Consider the following 18,253-nt stretch of genomic DNA (forward strand, 5'->3'; position numbering starts at 1 on the left):
TAGGGGAGATAGAGAATTGAATGTGTGTGTTTTCTGATACTGTTCCCTCTGTAAACACCAGTATCTATGCAGTTTCCATCACCCAAAGGCCCCACCTCTAACCACTGTGGTAGGAACCAGTTTCTTCTTTCTTACAACCTCTATAGGGGATTTAATTCAGCACAAGGTAAGGAGATACATTCAAACCACATTAATCCATAGTACCTGGTCAGACAGGGTCATACCACAGTGATGGGCAACCACACCTGAGTGTGCACAGCGTGCTCATCAAGCGTGGTTACTGCTTCAGATTATCTACAAATAGAATTGGGAGGGCTCTGTGGAAGGACAACTGAACTGAGCTGACAGTTTACAATTGTTGCCTCCTCGGGTAAGTATAAAGTTGTTTATAGGCAACAATGGCAGCTTGCCTCTTGAGGTTTGTCATGGAAGTGAGCCAGTCTCCTCACCTGGGCTAAGTGTCTATAGGCTTTCTTTGTGTGTTACTGAAAGAGGATTAGTTTCATTGGAGGGGCAGGGTGAAGGGAATATGGGAAAACAGAAAACAAAATCACACTGAATGTGGTGGGTGTTGCACAGTACCCATCCTCTTCCTTGTAGAGTCCATAAAGATCAGTGCGCACTCTTTAGTGGGTGAAGCCTTCAGTCATCGGGAGGTATTTTGTGCTATGGTTGGTTTTTTTCAGAATGTGTGTGGCTAATGTAGACTCTGAGGCTGCTGGAAAAATTCCATTTGTTATTAGCATTCTAAGTCTTTTTCCACTGAACTCTCTCCCCTGTGTATTTTTTTTTTTCCTTGCTTGAGACAGTCACTGGAAAGAAATGCTGCTGTCCTATTCTTAGGACTCTTAGTTAAGTATGATAAATAAAAAAGTGTGTTGAATGGGCTGGCGCTTCAGTGTTGTTCTGAGAGTATTTGACTGATTTTCTAACCTCCTCTTAACACGCCCTCTGTAGTAATGGTGAGCATTGTTCATATATATTGCCTTAAAAAGAAAAAATCTTCAGACGTCTGTAAACCACAAAATGCACAGGACTTGGAGGTAGAATAAGTAAGCCCCCAAGCCCTCAAGTGGCTGCAGTTGACTTTCTTAGAAGGATAGATAAGGCTTCCGGTTGGAGCTCCAGCCTTATCTTTGCCCAGTGTATTCAGATTTCCCTGAGTGTGATCAGTTCCTCTTGCTTCACACCCCTAGTTACAGAGCAAACCAGCACATCTTCGCCCTGGTGCTGGGCCGGCTCCCCTGTCACTGACAGACCGCCATCCAGCCCTGCTGGAACACTTAGACTGCTAGAAAGGGCCAATTCCATTTTTGGAGAATACAGATTGTTAGAAAGTGCTTCCTTAAATAGAATCGAAATTTTACATTTCTCCAACTTCCTCCCCTTGGCTCTGACTCTGCCCTCCAGGGCCATGCCAAGCAGAACAAATCTCTTCAGTGAGTGACAGCTCTTCTGTGAACTTCTGTCTCAGTTTCAACACATAGTTCTTAGGAAACATTTGCATTAAGCATGAAAGGTTGCAAAAATACAGATAAGCTATGTTTTAGATATCCATATTTATTAATAGTTGTTGATTTTCATAGCCAAGAGGCCTTGGGATTTAGGGAGAAGTCGGCTGATTAATTTTTTTCTACATTTTATGTGTGCATGCACATACAGAATGGGGTGTACATGTGCCACAACATGTATGTGTGGGCCAGAAGACAGTCCATGGGCATCTGTTCTTTCTACCATGTAAGTCCCAGGGATTGAACTCATCAGGTCTTCAGATTTGATGGCAAGCTTCCTTATCCATGAAGCTACTTCACTGTCTTGGTTTCCATTTTTAGTACTTTGTTGTTGCGGTCTGTTCATTTGTTTTTATTACCCGTCATGATCACCTTTGCCATTGGACAAAGAGAGACCTGGTTATCTTGAGTACAGGCTTCCTGTTGAGGCAGTGCCTAGAAGAGGGGGAGGCATCTTTACCACAATCTCTCTCTATGTGCAATCTCTATGTGAAAGAAGCAATAGCTTCTTTCTCTACAGCCTGTCTTTTCCCAGTTTGTAGGCCACAGAAAGTTGAGAGTTCTTTCTGTAATTCCTCCTGTCTCCCAGATATCCCTTTTAATATAAACCCCAGAGACTAAACGTAACTGTTTGGGCTTTTCTGTGGTCTGAATAATGCCAGGGAGACTTCTTTTTAACAATGGTTTTGGCCTTAGCTTAGGCTTAATCCTCAACTATCTTTTAACTTATATTAACCCATTTATATACCCTCTCTGTTTCATACTTCCAACTTCCTCTGTGGCTTGGTGGTGAATCTTCTTGTGCCTGACTCTCTCCCAGAATTCCTTCTCAGTCAGTGTCCTACCTTCTAGTCTGCCTTTTGCTATAGGCCATTTAATCAATCAGAAAGTACCTTAGGCAAGCAAGGAGGAACAGAGACACTTCTTGACATAGTACGTATAAACATTTTATCCCTACAACTGTTTATGGCTTCCTGTTTAGTTACAGACTCTGGTGTGTGCTCAGAGTTGAGTTTTAGATTGGAAAGTGTCTCTTCTGTGTGGAGGTATCAAGACAATACTGACTTACACTGCCTATCCATTCTTGTAACTGAGTGATGTTATTCGTGTGGGCTTTATACGGCTGTGGGAATCCACCTGAATCTGAGGGCCGTGGTAGAACTCCCATAGTTCATTCCCAGTTTGAAGTAAATCACACAGGCATCACCAACAGAGCCACAGTGCTGTGAACTAAGTTTCTATCTGTGAGGAGAGGAGACGGTGGCGCAGTGGGCCTTACCTCTGCTAAACTCCGTTGGAAACTTATGTCTTGTCACACACAGTGTTTTCTTAGAGCTGCTTGAAGGCAACAGTATATTTGACAAAAACATCTCTTCAAAGTATTAACATTCTTTTCTTTTAATAATTTGTAGTTGAGTAAAACAATCTTATCTTACATTTTCTTTCTTGAGGGCAAAACATTTATCCACTGGATCTCCTTTCATGCTCTGATCCTGATCATGAACAGTCAAGAAAAAATTCCCATGAAGAATAGGGATTGTCAAGAGCTGGTTCTGCAGGCAGTGTTCTGACATATCTCTGAGCTCAGCAGCGAGTCAGCCCAGGCTACTTCTGGCCTTGACATTACAACTTGATCTGTATAACTGAATAGGCCAGACATTAGCCTTATGCTAAAATATTTTGAGATGGAGACCCCCCCCCCCCCCCCCGAGAGATAACTTTCAAAGATTTCTCTGTAAGTGCCTCAAACACAATTTTTGTTACCATTCTGATTTTAGCTAGAACCCACCACAGCCCCAAAGGACTCGAACCATGCCTGAGTGACTGTGAACAGTAGACAAGTTAAGCAGAAGCACTGTGGCCTCTGAAAGGATGAGAGGAAAGTGTGTGTGTGTGTGTGTGTGTGTGTGTGTATGTGTGTGTGTGTGTGTGAAGAAAGGCAGAGGTCAAGAGTCAGACATACCCTGATCCAGACCAGGGTGGTACATGTTTTCTTTGCTTTTACCAAGTTCCCTCTGGCAGCCCTCAGGTCCTAGGATGCTTCCCTGTCAGGGGATCCAGCCTGGTATGGGAGCCCTCTGGCAGATAAGGACCAGAGCTGTGTGAATATTAAAGTAAGTTTTACTTACAGTGAGTTCTTAGGGAATATTAAGGATTCAATGCCTCTCTTGTGGAGAGAAATTTATACTTCTCAGTGACTTTCATACTTCTGTCAGGTTTGGTTTTAAAGTTTGAGGGAACTAGTAAATGAATTTGTGTATGTAAAAGTTAAATGTTTAGTTTAACACTTGGCTTTCTTTTAACTAACCCCACCAAGACAGGAAGGACTTGCCTTGTGAGCTGCTCTGCCCTCGGCCTTACCATGTATCCCAAATGACCTTGAATTCTCAGCAGCCCAGCAGCCCTCCTTACTCAGCTTTCTAAGTGCTGAGATTATGAACATTAGCCGCATGTGGCATCTCACGTTTTTAACATTAGGACTACACAGTCTTCCAGGGCACCATATGCAGACTTCTTGTTTGGAGAAAAGTAAACTAGTTTGTGTACTGATTATCACACCTCTCTTTTGGCTGGAAGGTCCCCTGTGAGAACTGTAGGCCAGATCACAGGGCCAGGCAATTTCTTTCCTGTTAGTACCATTAGATTTTGCTTGTCTTCAAGCATACCTTTTTCCCACAAAGGATACTTAAAACTCCTTTAGTCATTTTAAGTTTTGTCAGTGAACTGGTAATTCTTAGTAGTGGGTAGGAGCCAGGTGTCTGTCACAGAGTGCCAGGGCCACTAACTGCCTGCAACACGTATCTGATGAATGAACATGGAACAGCTTTCAAGTCTCACCGCACTCTACCCTTGCCAAATCAGCTTACCCCACATACATTTTTCCTGGCAACAGTAAAGATGCCAGAATTCTGCCTAGAAAGGATTTGGGAGCTTCATAAAGCAAGAAGGGGCTCTTGAGCCAGTGGGCATGCTAATAGGCTTTTTTGACTTAACATTGAAAGACATAGGTTGTTAAGCAAAATGTGTGTAGTCAGTTGGAAACAGAAAGTTAACACTACTCCTGCCCTAAGAATGACCCTGTGTCCTCCCTAAGAACACCATATAGGAGAACCAGAGTATACTTCAGCTCTGTCGTGTTTTGCCTGCATAGAGTTGACCATCTGGATTGATTGGCAAGCCTCTCTGTGCAGTAGATTGGAAACTGTCTCTAAGTCAGCATTTATGGAATGTTGGAGAACAGTTTAGAAACAAAAATTTCTCATTCTACACATGAAAAACTAGGGCCTAATTAATCACAAATTGAGTGAGGTCCCAGGTTAGGTGATAATAATGAATAACTGTAAATTTCTCCAGTTTGATGAACACCCTTGTTTGTAGTACTGGGGTAATGGAATATGGTCTCAGCAGCTTTGTCTACAATGGGCCCTTGGAAACAGGGTTCCTGTCACTTCCTGGGTATTCTTTAGAGACCTCCCTGGGCTAAAGGCATCTCATAGTCAAGAGGATGCAGTGACATGAACCTCAGCTCTGTAGGAACATTTGCAGCAGCATAGTGACTTCAGTTTAGAATTGACCTTTGAGAGACCAGACAATATCATGAGTATGTACTGCGAGTGAATTTAAGACCTGGGAAAACTGCAGGTGCCTGTGCATTCTTCTGACTTCTCACCAAAATGACGTCCTGCTTGGTTTGGAATTTCCTGTAGTCAACCTCTCTGGGGTGAGAACAAGGAATGCCTGCTGCTTGCTTGCTGCATCTACCCAGTCTGGTTTTTAGTTCTCTCTCTCCTTCCCTCCCTTACTCCCTCCCTTCCTCTCCCCCCTGCACTCCCCACCTCTCACTCTCATTATTACAAATGTGAGGGTGTGTCCTTGGTAGGCTTCCTGCCTCTAGCTCTCAGCTCCTGTGGTTATGAGGAGACTTATCAAGTTCTCATTTAGGCATCAGAACAATAACTGCTATTGTGGTTGTAAACATTCTCCTATGACTCCAAGCATGGCTGTAACTGAGTCTGGGAGAACCTGGGAGGTGAATTCAGCAGCCTGGCTCTCATGGAAGTCAAGTGTGAGTGTGATGACTGTTGGGCATCCCTTCTAAGCCACTGTATTTCCTGCAAGTGACTTTGTGAAACAAAAACCTGGGGGGTGGGGGGGGTTAAAAAGCAGTTTATAGTAAGGATGGCAGTGTAAACTGGATGCTTTCAGTAAGGATGGCGTGATGAGATATGGTCAGATCAGACAGGGTGCCTGTTCAGATGCTACTTCATTCAGCTGTTTGAGGCTCACCTAATTGGAGTAAATGGTGGTTGTCCTCATCTAAGCCATAGCATTGTCTTTGCCTGGTCTAACGGATATTAGGACTGAATTGGGCATCTTGGCAGCCATCTCTGTTGAGTAGAAGGGAGACTCTAGAGCAGTGGTTTTCAGCCTTTCTAATAACTACAACCCTCTAATAAAGTTTCTTCTGTTGTGGTGACCCCCAACTATAAAATTATTTTCATTGCTATGCCATAACTGTAATTTCTCTATTGTTATGACTTGTAATGTAAATAGCTGATATGCGGGATATCTGATAGGGGACCCCTGTGAAAGGGTCGTTTGATCTCCAGAGGGGTCATGATCCACAGGCTGAGCCCCGCTTTTCTCAAGTCGAGTCGTAGAATACCAAGCACTTGCCACACAAATTTGAAGACCAGAATGGGTATCCTTAGTTAGTGCCCGAATAAAACAGCAGATGGGCATGAGAGCCCACTTGTAATCCCAGCACCAAGGAGATAAAGATAAGGAACCCTGGGGGCAAGCTGGCCAGCTAGACTAGTTGAATTGATGAACTGCGGGTTTCGTGAGAGACCCTGGCACTAAGTATAGTGGAGAGTAATCAAGGAAAGCAGCATCTTACTTCCACACATGTGCAAAAGAAGCAGGGCCTGGGGTCTAGACATATGGGAGGACAAAAAAACCAAGGACTGGACTGAGTCAGACCAGGCACTGGCCTCAGTGTACAGTGCAGCCTGTTCAGAGCACCATGACAGAAGGTTTAGAGGAGTCCCACTTTGCTGATAGAGGTTATATTTATATGGATGGAAGATATCCTGACCCTAGTCTTCAGGCTAGGACAACAGAGGACGGTGTCTGTTTTTAGAGGCTGGAAACAGGGTCTCAACATGACCCATGCATGACTTTCCAAGCCCTGAGATCAGTAGTGAGCATGGAGAAGCTCATTTACAGTGAAATTTACAGTGGTGCTTTCCAGACCTTTCGGCTTAACGTGGAACACAGAAGCCTCAGTCATTGATTACTCGGGGATTCTGAACCCAAAAGACCAGCGGAATGACAAAGAGAAATAGAGAGACAGGAAAAAATAGAAATAAAAGTAAATAAATAAAAGTGTGGCCTGGAGAGGAGACCTGTATGAGTTGAGTAGAGAGGGAGCGGTGTGTTTGGAAATGACAGGTGGGACACTCCTACATGACTGTTAAGTATGGGGAGCTCACGGCTTACATTTTGTTGCTGCCAGAGTAAAGTACCTCAGACTGGTTCCTTTGTAAGGAAAAGAAAATGTATTAGCTGGGACGTGGTGACACATACCTGTAATCCTGGCAGGAAGATCAGAAGTTCGAGGCCTGCCTTGGAAACATAGCCGAGTTTGAAGCCAGTTTGAGCCGCATGAGGCTCTATTTCAAAGTAGAGAAGGGGAAATGGCCTACTTGGTCAGAATTAGGACCTGAGTTTGAATCCCCAAGCCTATGTAAAATGTCAAGTGTGTTTGGATGTATACATGCGCCCCTAACTCTGGTGGGATGGGGGTGGGGTGGGGTGGAGCTGGAGCTTGTTGGCCACTAACCCAGCTCCAGGTTAAGTGAGAGACCCTGTCTGAAGAGAGCAAGGCAGAACATGGTCGAGCAAGATGCCCGCTGCCCTCCTCTGATCTCCGCATGTATACTACTGCATGTACCCAGAGTCTGCTGTTATACATAGGTCTGGAGGCTAAGCCATGGAACATAGTTGCTATGTTTCTGTGAATTTCGGGTTTTAGAGCCATTTAAATCATTTTTATTTGGTGACTACAGCAGAGACCTGATATTTCTGAGGTGCATAGTAAGTACCTCAAGCCAGCCTTTCCATCATTTTCTTTTTTTGATGGCTAACCTTCAGTCTCCAGTCCTCTTCAGTGTTTGCTTTTGTCTTTTCTGGATGTGGCTTTGGCCTGCTGACCACAGAGCTCCTGAGCTTTGAGTGCTTAAGGGGCAGCTGCTCCTTCCTATCTTTGATTGCAGCTGACTGAATAGTTAACACCAACAGACCAATGCCAGGGAGGTGTAACAAAATACCACATCCTGTTAGTTAAAAGCTGTCACAGCTTCACTCCCTGGCAGAAAGGGGCTAGAGAACTTTACAATAGCATGCAGGAGCTGATACACAGGTGTGGACTCCTTCTACAGTTGGGCATTGTGCAGTCCCTCTGAAGCCCAGCAGAAAGCTCCCACAGCAGAAAACCCAGGTCCCCAGCTGACCTCACGTGGCTTTTCAGACAATGGTCAGCAAGGACTTCACTTATTTAATCTTTGCCTCACCCATAAGAAAGAAGTGAGTACCTCATTTTTCAGAAGAATATTGAGTCTTGGAAGTTACTGTTGTGCTGAAGAACACACACAGTAAGTCATGAGGTTGAGATTCAAACCCAGTGAAGCCTGCCTGCACTCTCTGCCGTTCTTCAGTCTCTTAGGGGACCCCAGGGAGAAGGAGTGAGCTGTCTAGTTGATGCCTGTGGACAGTTCATATTGGTGACTTAGTTGCTCCCTGGCTGCACCCACGATGCTGTTTCCATTTACCCTTTGTATACATTTCAGTTAAGTTGCTTGGATGGCTCCTTGCTGCTCTCAATGGAGTTGGTGCAAAGCACATGGGCTGTCTCTGCAGGATGCCAGGTATTCGCCAGGGCATTTAATTGTCCTGCAGGCCCTTTACTTCTTGGTTCTTTAGGAATGCTTGAGGTTTTTATCCTGTGAAGGGAGATATTGATTTGTGGCAGTGCGTTTGTTGTAGAAGTCCTGGGCTTTTCTGTACTGACTGAAGTCTGCTTGCCATCTTGCCTTAGAACATGATTCCTAGCCAAGTCACTCTGTGGAACTACTTGATTAAAGATCAGGACACAGCCCAACACACCCCGGGAAAATCTATATTGTAACATTAAAGAAACAGGATCTCAATTCTGTCTCAGAGGTCCAGACTTCTCTAGAAGTCTGTCATGACTTCACCCGCTCTGTGGTGTCATTACTGTCTACCATTGTACACGTATGAGTTAAACGTAAAGCATTCTTATTTAGAATCCATTACAACTCTGTCTCCCCAGATTGTTCACAGTAAAAACAGGCTGCCACATGGATTGCTGCTGGAATACTATGGAAACTTCTATACTGTTGTGCTGCCAGACACTCAGAATAATTCATATAATTCATATTTGTTTTTGTATCTCATGCATTTCCAAGTATTTAGAACCAAAAATATAAAACAGCTTATAACAGATCAGTGGGAGGATAATTAGGAAATAGAGACAGATTTTTTTTTAAGTTAATAGGACAAAATCTAGGAGAGACCATGAGATGAGGGAGGGTTATACCTAAGAAATCCTGGAGAAGCATGTGGGGAGCCAGCAGTAGAGTGCATGAAATCCGTGTTGCTCCACCCACTAGGCTGCCGTAGCCCCTTGTGTCTTCATGGAGGACAGAAGGTCAGATTCGTTACTGTGAGTCCCTGTCTCTGTTTATAGGTTCCACACCAAAGATTCTACCAAACAGAAGCAAGTTGAAAATAATCAGGAATATTATTGTGTTTCTATGAGTGTGTATAGGTCTCTGTTCTGGTCTTTAGTCCATACAATATAGTATATCATCTACATAGCATTTGCATTATAATGGATAGTTCTTGTCTTCACTATATGGGAAGATGTGTTTAGATTCTGTTCTATGCAAATAGCCTGCTGTCTTATATAAGGGATGGGAACAGACATGGTGACCGTGGCAGATCCTGGGACTTGGCCCTGGGGACCCTAAGACGGACTGTTTTTCTGGATAACTGAAGTGTTGATTGCTTCTTACATCTTACCATGTGGCAACTTTCTAAAGAACTCCCCCTCTGAGCTAAAGAATTAATTCAAGCCATGGAACAGAGGGACATGAACTGAAAATGCCTAGGAATATGTAAATCTGTCTTACATGTTTCTGATTGTGTTTCCCCATATGGCCTGCATCTTTGTTAGCTTCTATTCATGTGTCTGAAATGGTCCTTTCCTCTACTGATGTTTACCTCGGTGGCTGAGGCACCTTAGGGCATTGCTACCTGGCACCATGCGGCTGTACTGACTGCTGAACTCCCCATACTGCTCTGAGTTCCTACTGGTTCTTGCTTTCCTCTGGCCCTGGCCTTGTGTTCACTGTTGGTGCTGTGGAGAGGGTTAAGTGGGCATCCAAAAGCTCCTGCTTAATACACAGAGAGGCCATTAAGTACAGTACAGGTGATGCTAGGCACTATGCTACCATCAGCCAAGGTGCACACATGTGTCACCTTTTGCCTAGAGAAGTGGTTCTCAACTTGCGGGCTGTCTTCCCTTGGGGGCAGGAAATCAAACAACCTTTTCATGGGGTTCACCTAAGACCATCCTGCTTGTCATATATTTACATTATGACTCACAACGGTAATTTTATGATGGGATCACCACAACATGAAGAGCTAAAGGATCCCAGCACTAGGAAGGTTGAGAACCACTGGCCTCCAGGCTGCTGTTGCTCCTCTGCTGTTTCAGAATTCACAGGTTTTCCAAATGCACTCGGGGGGTGGTGGTGGTGGTGGTGGTGTTTCCCAGCTTTGAAATTGACTTTGTAGGGCAGTTTTTACAAATTTTGAGGCCATACCAACTGTGTTTCCTCAAGGACTCTTGCATGAGTAAATGGCTGTTTGTAGGAAATTTGCTCAATTTTTTGCCTTTTGTTTCCTTTGCTATGAAAGTTGGAGCTTAGACAAAGCCAGGGGAGAAGTCCCTGTGTTGCAGCTCTGTGGAGTTGACTGTAGACCATCAGCCGCTGAGGGCTTAGGGGCAGGAGCCCAGGACTCTGGAGAACTGGGCATAGATTACCTCTGTGTGCTTCACCCAGAATTGCAAGTAGTCTGTCCAGCTACCCTTGCCTTGGGAATGGTGCCTTTATACTCCCAACACCAAAATCTTTTGTTCTGTAGGCTGAGCAGCCTGTCTTATTATTCTTGAACACTGATACTTAAGCCACTTCTGACCCTGAGGCCAGGAGGAAAGTGACATCTGCCCCTGAGTGTGGTTGTAGAAGACAAATCCATGCAGCTCAGTTGAGAAAGTCCTGTTTTTCCAGTTAATTCACCTCTAAGTCTAGCATTAACTGATCAAAATCCTTGTTTACAGCAAGCCCCTAGGCAACTGCCACTGGGTTCTTGCTGTGTGCCAGTCACTCACTACACCCAGGGCTTTACTCAACTACTTAACCCACCTGGCCCTGCCCTCCTCACCATGCATAGCTGCTGTAGATAATGACAAAGAGAACAAAAGAGGTTCTGTAGAATTCCCAAGACCAAGAGCTAGGCAGCGTGAGAACTAAATCCCAAGTGTGACTGGGGCAGTCCTGCAGGAATGGCGTTCATTTGTGTCTTCCCCATGACCATTTAGTTATTTTAATTTATAATGTTTAATTTTTGTTGACTGAGTACAGTCTTAGATAGCTAAGGTGTTTTACTGGTGGTTTGGCACCTCCAGTCATAATGGAGAGTGTCACGGGTAATCTGTGCTACATTTTAACGCATATTTTACATACTCAAAATATTCATGCTCTTGGATTGGGTACATGTGTTGAGAGATACTGAATATGTATTTTCATCAAGAATTGTAATGAGAAATTAAGTTATTTTCATTGGCATCTGTGTTAGTTTGACTTTTGCATTTTTTTAAAATCTCTCTAAATCATTTTTCCTCTTAATGTTTAAATGTTTAGTCACATTACTTATCAGCCTGCTAAGAAAAGAACATATGTGCTGGGAGTGGACATTCAAGTTCAGAACCCTGTTCATAAGGAACCGTGTGATTGCTGGGAGGGCCATTTGCCCTAACACATCTATCCCTGAACTGGATCTTCTAGGTGGAAGAGGGACTGCCTGGGCACAAAGAAGACAAGTACTGACAGCTCTCACCCAGCTCACAAATATACCCTTTCTTCCCAGCCTTACCATTCAGCTCTGAACTTGGGAGTTTTATATGGCACCCGGTAGAGTAATTCTTTATAAGGCACACACGCCTAGAAAGAAATCCCCATTAGTTTCAGAAGAAAGAGGGACTGAGTCAGGAATTAGTGCAACCCCTTATTGGCTGCACCTTCCCACCCTCACAGGCACACTGTAAGATTTTGAGCTTTCTCAAAGGGTGGGAAGGGAAAAGAGCTGTAGGACAAAGGCTCCTAGCAGTCACCAACACTGGTTTAGAAGGGCTGACATTGTATGCAATGATCATGGTGAGATAGAACAGTGGAGTTCACTAATTGAGCATGTATTTGTTTTTGATGGATCACTGAAAACCTGCAGGGAAGAAGTACATACAAGATGGCTTCCTCCCAGGGTGCTCCACTGCAGTGTTCTAATGATCTTGACAAGTCTAGGAGTTCAGCAGACTTGGGGGTAAGCCCTCACTTCTGTAAAGAGAAAAGCCCACATCGTACTTATTCCTTGGACACTGTCATTGCCCATTGTCTTAGTCAGGGTTTCTATTCCTGCACAAACATCATGACCAAGAAGCAAGTTGGGGAGGAAAGGGTTTATTCAGTTTACATTTCCAAATCACTGTTCATCACTAAAGGAAGTCAGGACTGGAACTCAGGCAGGTCAGGAGCAGGAGCTGATGCAGAGGCCATGGAGGGATGTTCTTTTCTGGCTTGCTTCCCCTGGCTTGCTCAGCTTGCTCTCTTATAGAACCAAGATTACCAGCCCAGAGATGGTCCCACCCACAAGGGGCCTTTCCCTCTTGATCACTAATTGAGAAAATGCCTTACAGCTGGATCTCATGGAGGCATTTCCTCAACTGAAGCTCCTTTCTCTGTGATAACTCCAGCTGTGTCAAGTTGACACAAAACTAGCCAGTACAACCATGTACATGCCCAGGACGTACAGGTAGAATTTGGGGGATCAATTCAGCATTGGAGAAGACATTGATTTTCATTTTTTCAAAGCTGGAGTTAATGTGGAGGAAAAGTTTCTGCCTAAGTTTCCTGCCCCACTCTCAGTCTCCTTGGATTTACACATTCTAGCTATCAGAGGATACGTACTCTCCCCTCTATAGAGCATAAATGATAGTGACTGGAGACTTGGGCTGAAATGGGATGCTTGTTATCCATGAAGAAGCAGGGAAAGTGTTGCTGTTAGTGCCTTGCCTCTGAAGTAGTTTAGAATTCAGAATTCCTTTAAGTTCCTACCGATGGTTCCCCGGGGTCAGGTAAAGAGGATTCCCTACCAGCACAACACTGAGATGGGAAGTCCAGTTGTCAAGCCTTTTGCTTTGCCCTATGTCGTTCTGCCAGCCTTTGAGGAGAACTCTGCCTCTCCCTTGTCTACTCTCCCTCTGTGGTTTTTGATGGCTTCCTCCTGCTCATGTACCCCTCCCTCCTTTGATTTGTGTCCCCTGTTCCTGCTCTCTGTGCTGAACCCAGACTTCCATATTTTGCAGCATCTCAAAGCCCATCTGCTCGTGACTCCAGATAACCTATAGTTTCTGCCAAGGACAGTCCTGGTCCTTATCTTGGTGGGCCCCTCTGCTTCCTTCAGACTTAAAAGCTACACACTCACAGGGACCTTCCTTTTTATGGTACTTGTCACCATGGTGACATTTAGTATTGAAAGCTTCTCCGAATTTTTAGTTGACTTTAATAATGGGGCCTAACTCTAATGGAGGAGATGCCCACACATTAATAGCCTCTGGTCATAACAGAATAAACAACATTTTAGCATAAATAAAAATTTTGGTTAAATTCAATGTAGGTTACAGATCTAATTAGTGGCAAAAGTTGTTGTTGGCATCTGTCCTTTGAGTCTTCACGAATGACTCTTCTGCACTGGTGTGTAATGTCCTGAGGGCCAGAGAGACATTCTTCCTGCTTGGCTTCAGGCTGCTGTGAAAAGCAAATAAGCAGAAAGAAAGGCGCTGCTTATAGAAACTTACATTGTAGCCATAGCTGACCCTCGCTCGGTGCCTTGGTGGTTATTGAGAGCAGCTATAGTCTGAGAGAATGTCCCTGAAATCTCCTGCAGCCTGTTGTCCAGGATATCATGCAGGGGTGGACAGATGTGGGAAGACATGACTCTGCCTGCACACCATTCTCTTAAGCCCACACTGATGGAGTGGTGAGTAGATAGATAGCAGGATACTACACTGGGCAATACCTTGTCTTCCTCCCACCTTTGGGGGTTATGTTATGGCTGAGGTGGCCTTTCAGATCCCGCTTCCACTACCCTGTAAACATCTGAAAAGCATTACTGGTGTAGTTGGGTATCTGTAGGACCAAAGCAACTGACCACAATTGTGCCTGGGTCCATTTTGACTTTGCCTAAAAGTGGTTTGTGTTCAGTTCCCTGTCCTGCTCCCTAAGTCATGATTGGGGTTTCTTTGATACTTTCTAAGATAGTGGCCACAATACAATGCAGTTTGACTACTCTCCACCAAGTCAGATAGCTTGCAGAACACAGGCTGCTTTGTGAAGAAAGCCTCCTGGCTGTAGATACGATCTGTCATCGATTGCTCATGAGAACTCTGGGCAGTGAAACCTAAGACCTTGTATGCTCAGAAAACAACGTGCACCACCTCGCTGGTTCATGGAGCCCATGAGCATGGTTCATGGACCATCTGTTTGCCACCTCCTGTCTCTCCCACACCCAAACTCAGGAGGCCCCAACTCGTAAGTGTTGTTTTCCAATTGCTTGTCCACAGACAGCACTTTGACAAATAAGCACCAGTGGTTTGGTAGTTTAAAGAAGGTGGGGGCAGGGAACGAAGATGAGGGAAGGCTGTTTTATTTTCTCTGGACTCTCAATTGATGTGACAAAATCAGCCGAAACCAAAGTTTAAAAAGAGAAAAATACTAAAATCAGCTTATATCACAAGGATGGATGTAGGATTCTGGGGGTGTGGTTCATGCTGTGAGGACTCTGTGTCTTTGGGAATTATTTTGCTCACCTCCACCATTCATTAAGTGCTGAATGCTACTGACATCTGCTGCCTATGGCCTTCTCTCAGGGCCCCTGGAGAGTTTGGATACCATATGTATTTCCTCTGGCTCAGCCAGCAGCGCAGGTCGAATGAGCCCTAATAACCCAGGTGGGAAATCCTTGAATATGAAAGGGTTAAGAAGTGTTGACCAGGTTAAAACTTGGAGGCAGCGTTATCTGTCTTACATGACCAACTTGTCCAAATATCCGTACATTTATTGTCATAGTTGTAACTCATAATTTAAATACCTGTGGGTTTTGATGGTCTTAAGACAATCCCCGTGAAAAGGTTGTTCAACCCCAAAGGGGATGTAAGCCACAGGCTGAGAGTCACTGCTGTAGAGGAACACAGCTTACTGACTTTCTTCCCAGGAGTGGCGTCATATCCACTGAGCTGGGCCCTCCCATATTATTCATCAAGAAAATGGCCCACAGGCCTATCTGCCCAAGGACATTGTTTTCACTTGAGGTTCTCCCCAAATTACTTTAACTTGAATGAGTTGACAAAACACTAGCCAGAACACATAGCAAATTTGGGGGTTGTCTTTTCACATATTCTGTTAAATTTTGTTAAATTATTTTAAACTTTATTCTGAAGTAACTGAGTTGATTTTTACCAGCATTACCACAAAACTAGATGCAAATCAAGTCAGCACACAGTGATGTGAAATCACTCAAAAGCCAAATATTAAATACTTCCTCGCCCTGAGAATTATCTGTGGTCACTTTCTACCTTCCTTAGTCAGATCTCATAGCCTTTAATAATAAGGGCGTTTCATAATTTTTAGTTGATCTTAATAATAACTAAATCTAATGGCAGAAATTCTTACACATTAATACCCGGTAATCCAACAGCTTAAAGTAAGGAATATTTTTTTTTGTTAAATATCGCTATGTTACAGATATGATTAGTGGCAAAATTAAGTGATTTGCCCCAGAGTTCCCAAAATTCAAGCACACTCCGTCTGAATGAGTTAGCTTGAATATATTTCAGAAGTATTAAATTTGTTTGACGTTTTCTCTTAAATCGCAGGGCTCCAGCTGGAAGATGACAGTTAGAGCATGTCTCAGAGGTGTTTGTTATAACAGCCCTTCATCGTTGGGGAAGAGGGGTGCATAAAAGATTTTGACTTTAAAATGATGAACATTAATAATGTATGACATGTTCAAACTTTTATTAGAACTCAGTCTTTATTTAATTTTATTCAGGAAAGTTAAAATGTGCCTGTTATCATCAATAAAAATGTAGCTCAGGACCAGAGAGCTAACACCTGGTGCCAAAAAATCGTCATGAAAATGGAAAAGCCTGGTCTGCGTGTAAGTCCAGCTCAGCTGTTAGCTGTTAAATCAGTGCCATCTCTCTGTTCACAAAACAAAAAATACCATCCCACAGGGTGGATGATATTACAGTACAACTTGTGGCCAGTCTTTTCTCAAGTCTCTACAGATGTGGCTTCATTAGCGGCTTGGTCACCTTCTACAGCTGGCAAACTCTACCGGCTTTGGGCAGCTTTGTGCTTGGGGAGGGTAGCTGCCTGGTGTGGGACAACTCAACTGGTCCAGTCAGATCCTCTGGATTCTGAAACCTGTGTCAACTGCATAGTGTTGGTCGTTCTTTTGCTTAGGGCTCTGTGGAGAGGAAACAGCACTGTAGCTGCTCGGGTACTGGGGGGATGAGGGGGATACAAGGCACATAGGTACTTGCCTGCAGTCACTTTGGCAGAACACAACAGGACTCAGGGCTTACTGCCTACAACAGGAGCTGGCCATGATGCTATGCCTGAGCCTTTGTGGTCTGCCTCAATTGATATATTGAAACCTCACCCCATCTACCCCTGGTCTTGGGAGGTATAAGGCCTTTGAGAGGCCTCAAAATGAAGGGTTAGGGAAACTTGTTTTCCCCTTCCTGCCTGGTGGGGACATAGGCATGTGAAACAGGAGATGGGACCTCACCTAGTCTGCTGGCTCTGTGATTTTTAAACTTCAAGCTTGCAGAATTTCAAGAGATTAATTTATGTCTGTGGTATTGTGTAGTGTCAGGTTGCTCTTCTGCTGGGTCTCTCGGGTTTAAGGGTAAATGCACAGCTTTATCTTTCTGTTGGAAGGAGTAAACCCGAGGCCTTGGAGATGGTATATACATGTTTGCTAACCTAGGCCAAATACCATAATCTTATGCTAATGGAGTTCAGAAGATTGAAGCTTTTCTCTGAATACAGATCGTCAGTTTAGGTGTTAAAATCTTGCTCCTGGGACCTAGAAAACAGCATCTTGCAAGTGTTTTGTTTAGGGATTTTATTTTTATTATTATTATTATTTATATGAAAACACTGTAGCTATATTTAGACACACCCGAAGAGGGCATCGGATCCCATTGCAGATGGTTGTGAGCCACCATGTGGTTGCTGGGAATTGAGCTCAGGACCTCTAGAAGAGTAGTCAGTGCTCTTTACTGCTGAGCCATCTCTCTGGGTATTTTTCAGTAGGATATTCTGTTCCTTCTTTGTTCTGTGTTTGTTTGTTTATGCCAAAGTGTTGCAGTTTAAACATAATTGAACAATCTGTAAATAGCCATTATTTTGCACAGTGTGATACTTTACCTGCCCCAGCACATAGCTTGCTAGCATTTGGAAAGTTTCTAATGGGCTAATTCTAGCTATTCTCGTTCCTATGACTTATGCAAAGCAAGCTGCAGCGGCCGCACACACAACTGAAAATCTCACACCCCAGGTCAGTTTTGTAAGGAATGATTTTATGATAAACATGAGATTTGGAAAGAGAAATGTGTGGTTGAACTCTCATGCAGATTGGTACAGATTCTCCAGTGTGCACTGTGTCTGCACTGGTACGAGATGGCACATACTAGGCATGTTTGTTCTGGGTGGGATTCACTGAAGCCAACAGAAAGGACCCCACTGTTGGTGCCTGCATCAGGAGTTGGTTGTTGGAACCCTAGTTATAAGGGTAAGGATTCTGGAGACAGCACTGGAAAGTACTTGTCCCTATATGTGGTGTAGATGGAGTGAGCAGACCCTCTGGTTAATAGGATTTCTGGTCTGCCATGTTTATTTATATGAGCTTGCTGTTTATGGCTTGGGTCCTTGAGAAATGGATGTGAAGGCTTGCCTCTTAAGAAAATCTTTTGATAAAATATGTCAAATTCTAGGAGAAAAGTCATACAGGTTTTCCATCACACACAATCTTCAAAGTCTTATATTTTTGGTTGTGAGCCTAGCCTTTACCAGCTGAGCCATCTAGTCAGAGACGTGGGATTAGGGAGACTCCAGGGAGTCTTTGAACATGACTGTAGCTGAGAGTCCTAGCAGTGGGGCATATGGAGCTTGAATTGGCCACCTCCTGTAGCCTAGGACCTAGCACACACACACACAGAGCAGATATGCAGCTTGGTCTTCATGTGGGTCCCCCAACAACTGTAGCAGGGGCTCTCTCTGAATCTGTTGTCTGCCTGTGGATCCCAC

General features: G+C 44.1%; 1 protein-coding gene across 2 annotated transcripts in view; it reads left to right on the forward strand.

Moving 5' to 3' along the window:
- Positions 1 to 18,253, forward strand: part of Nck2 (NCK adaptor protein 2) — a 127,824-nt gene that overhangs the window by 91,944 nt on the left and 17,627 nt on the right. The gene's annotated exons all lie outside the window — the stretch shown is intronic.

The sequence above is a fragment of the Mus caroli genome, unplaced genomic scaffold (genome assembly GCF_978045245.1).
Source record: "Mus caroli unplaced genomic scaffold, Mus_caroli_1 scaffold_1, whole genome shotgun sequence".
In the NCBI taxonomy this organism is placed as follows: domain Eukaryota; kingdom Metazoa; phylum Chordata; class Mammalia; order Rodentia; family Muridae; genus Mus; species Mus caroli.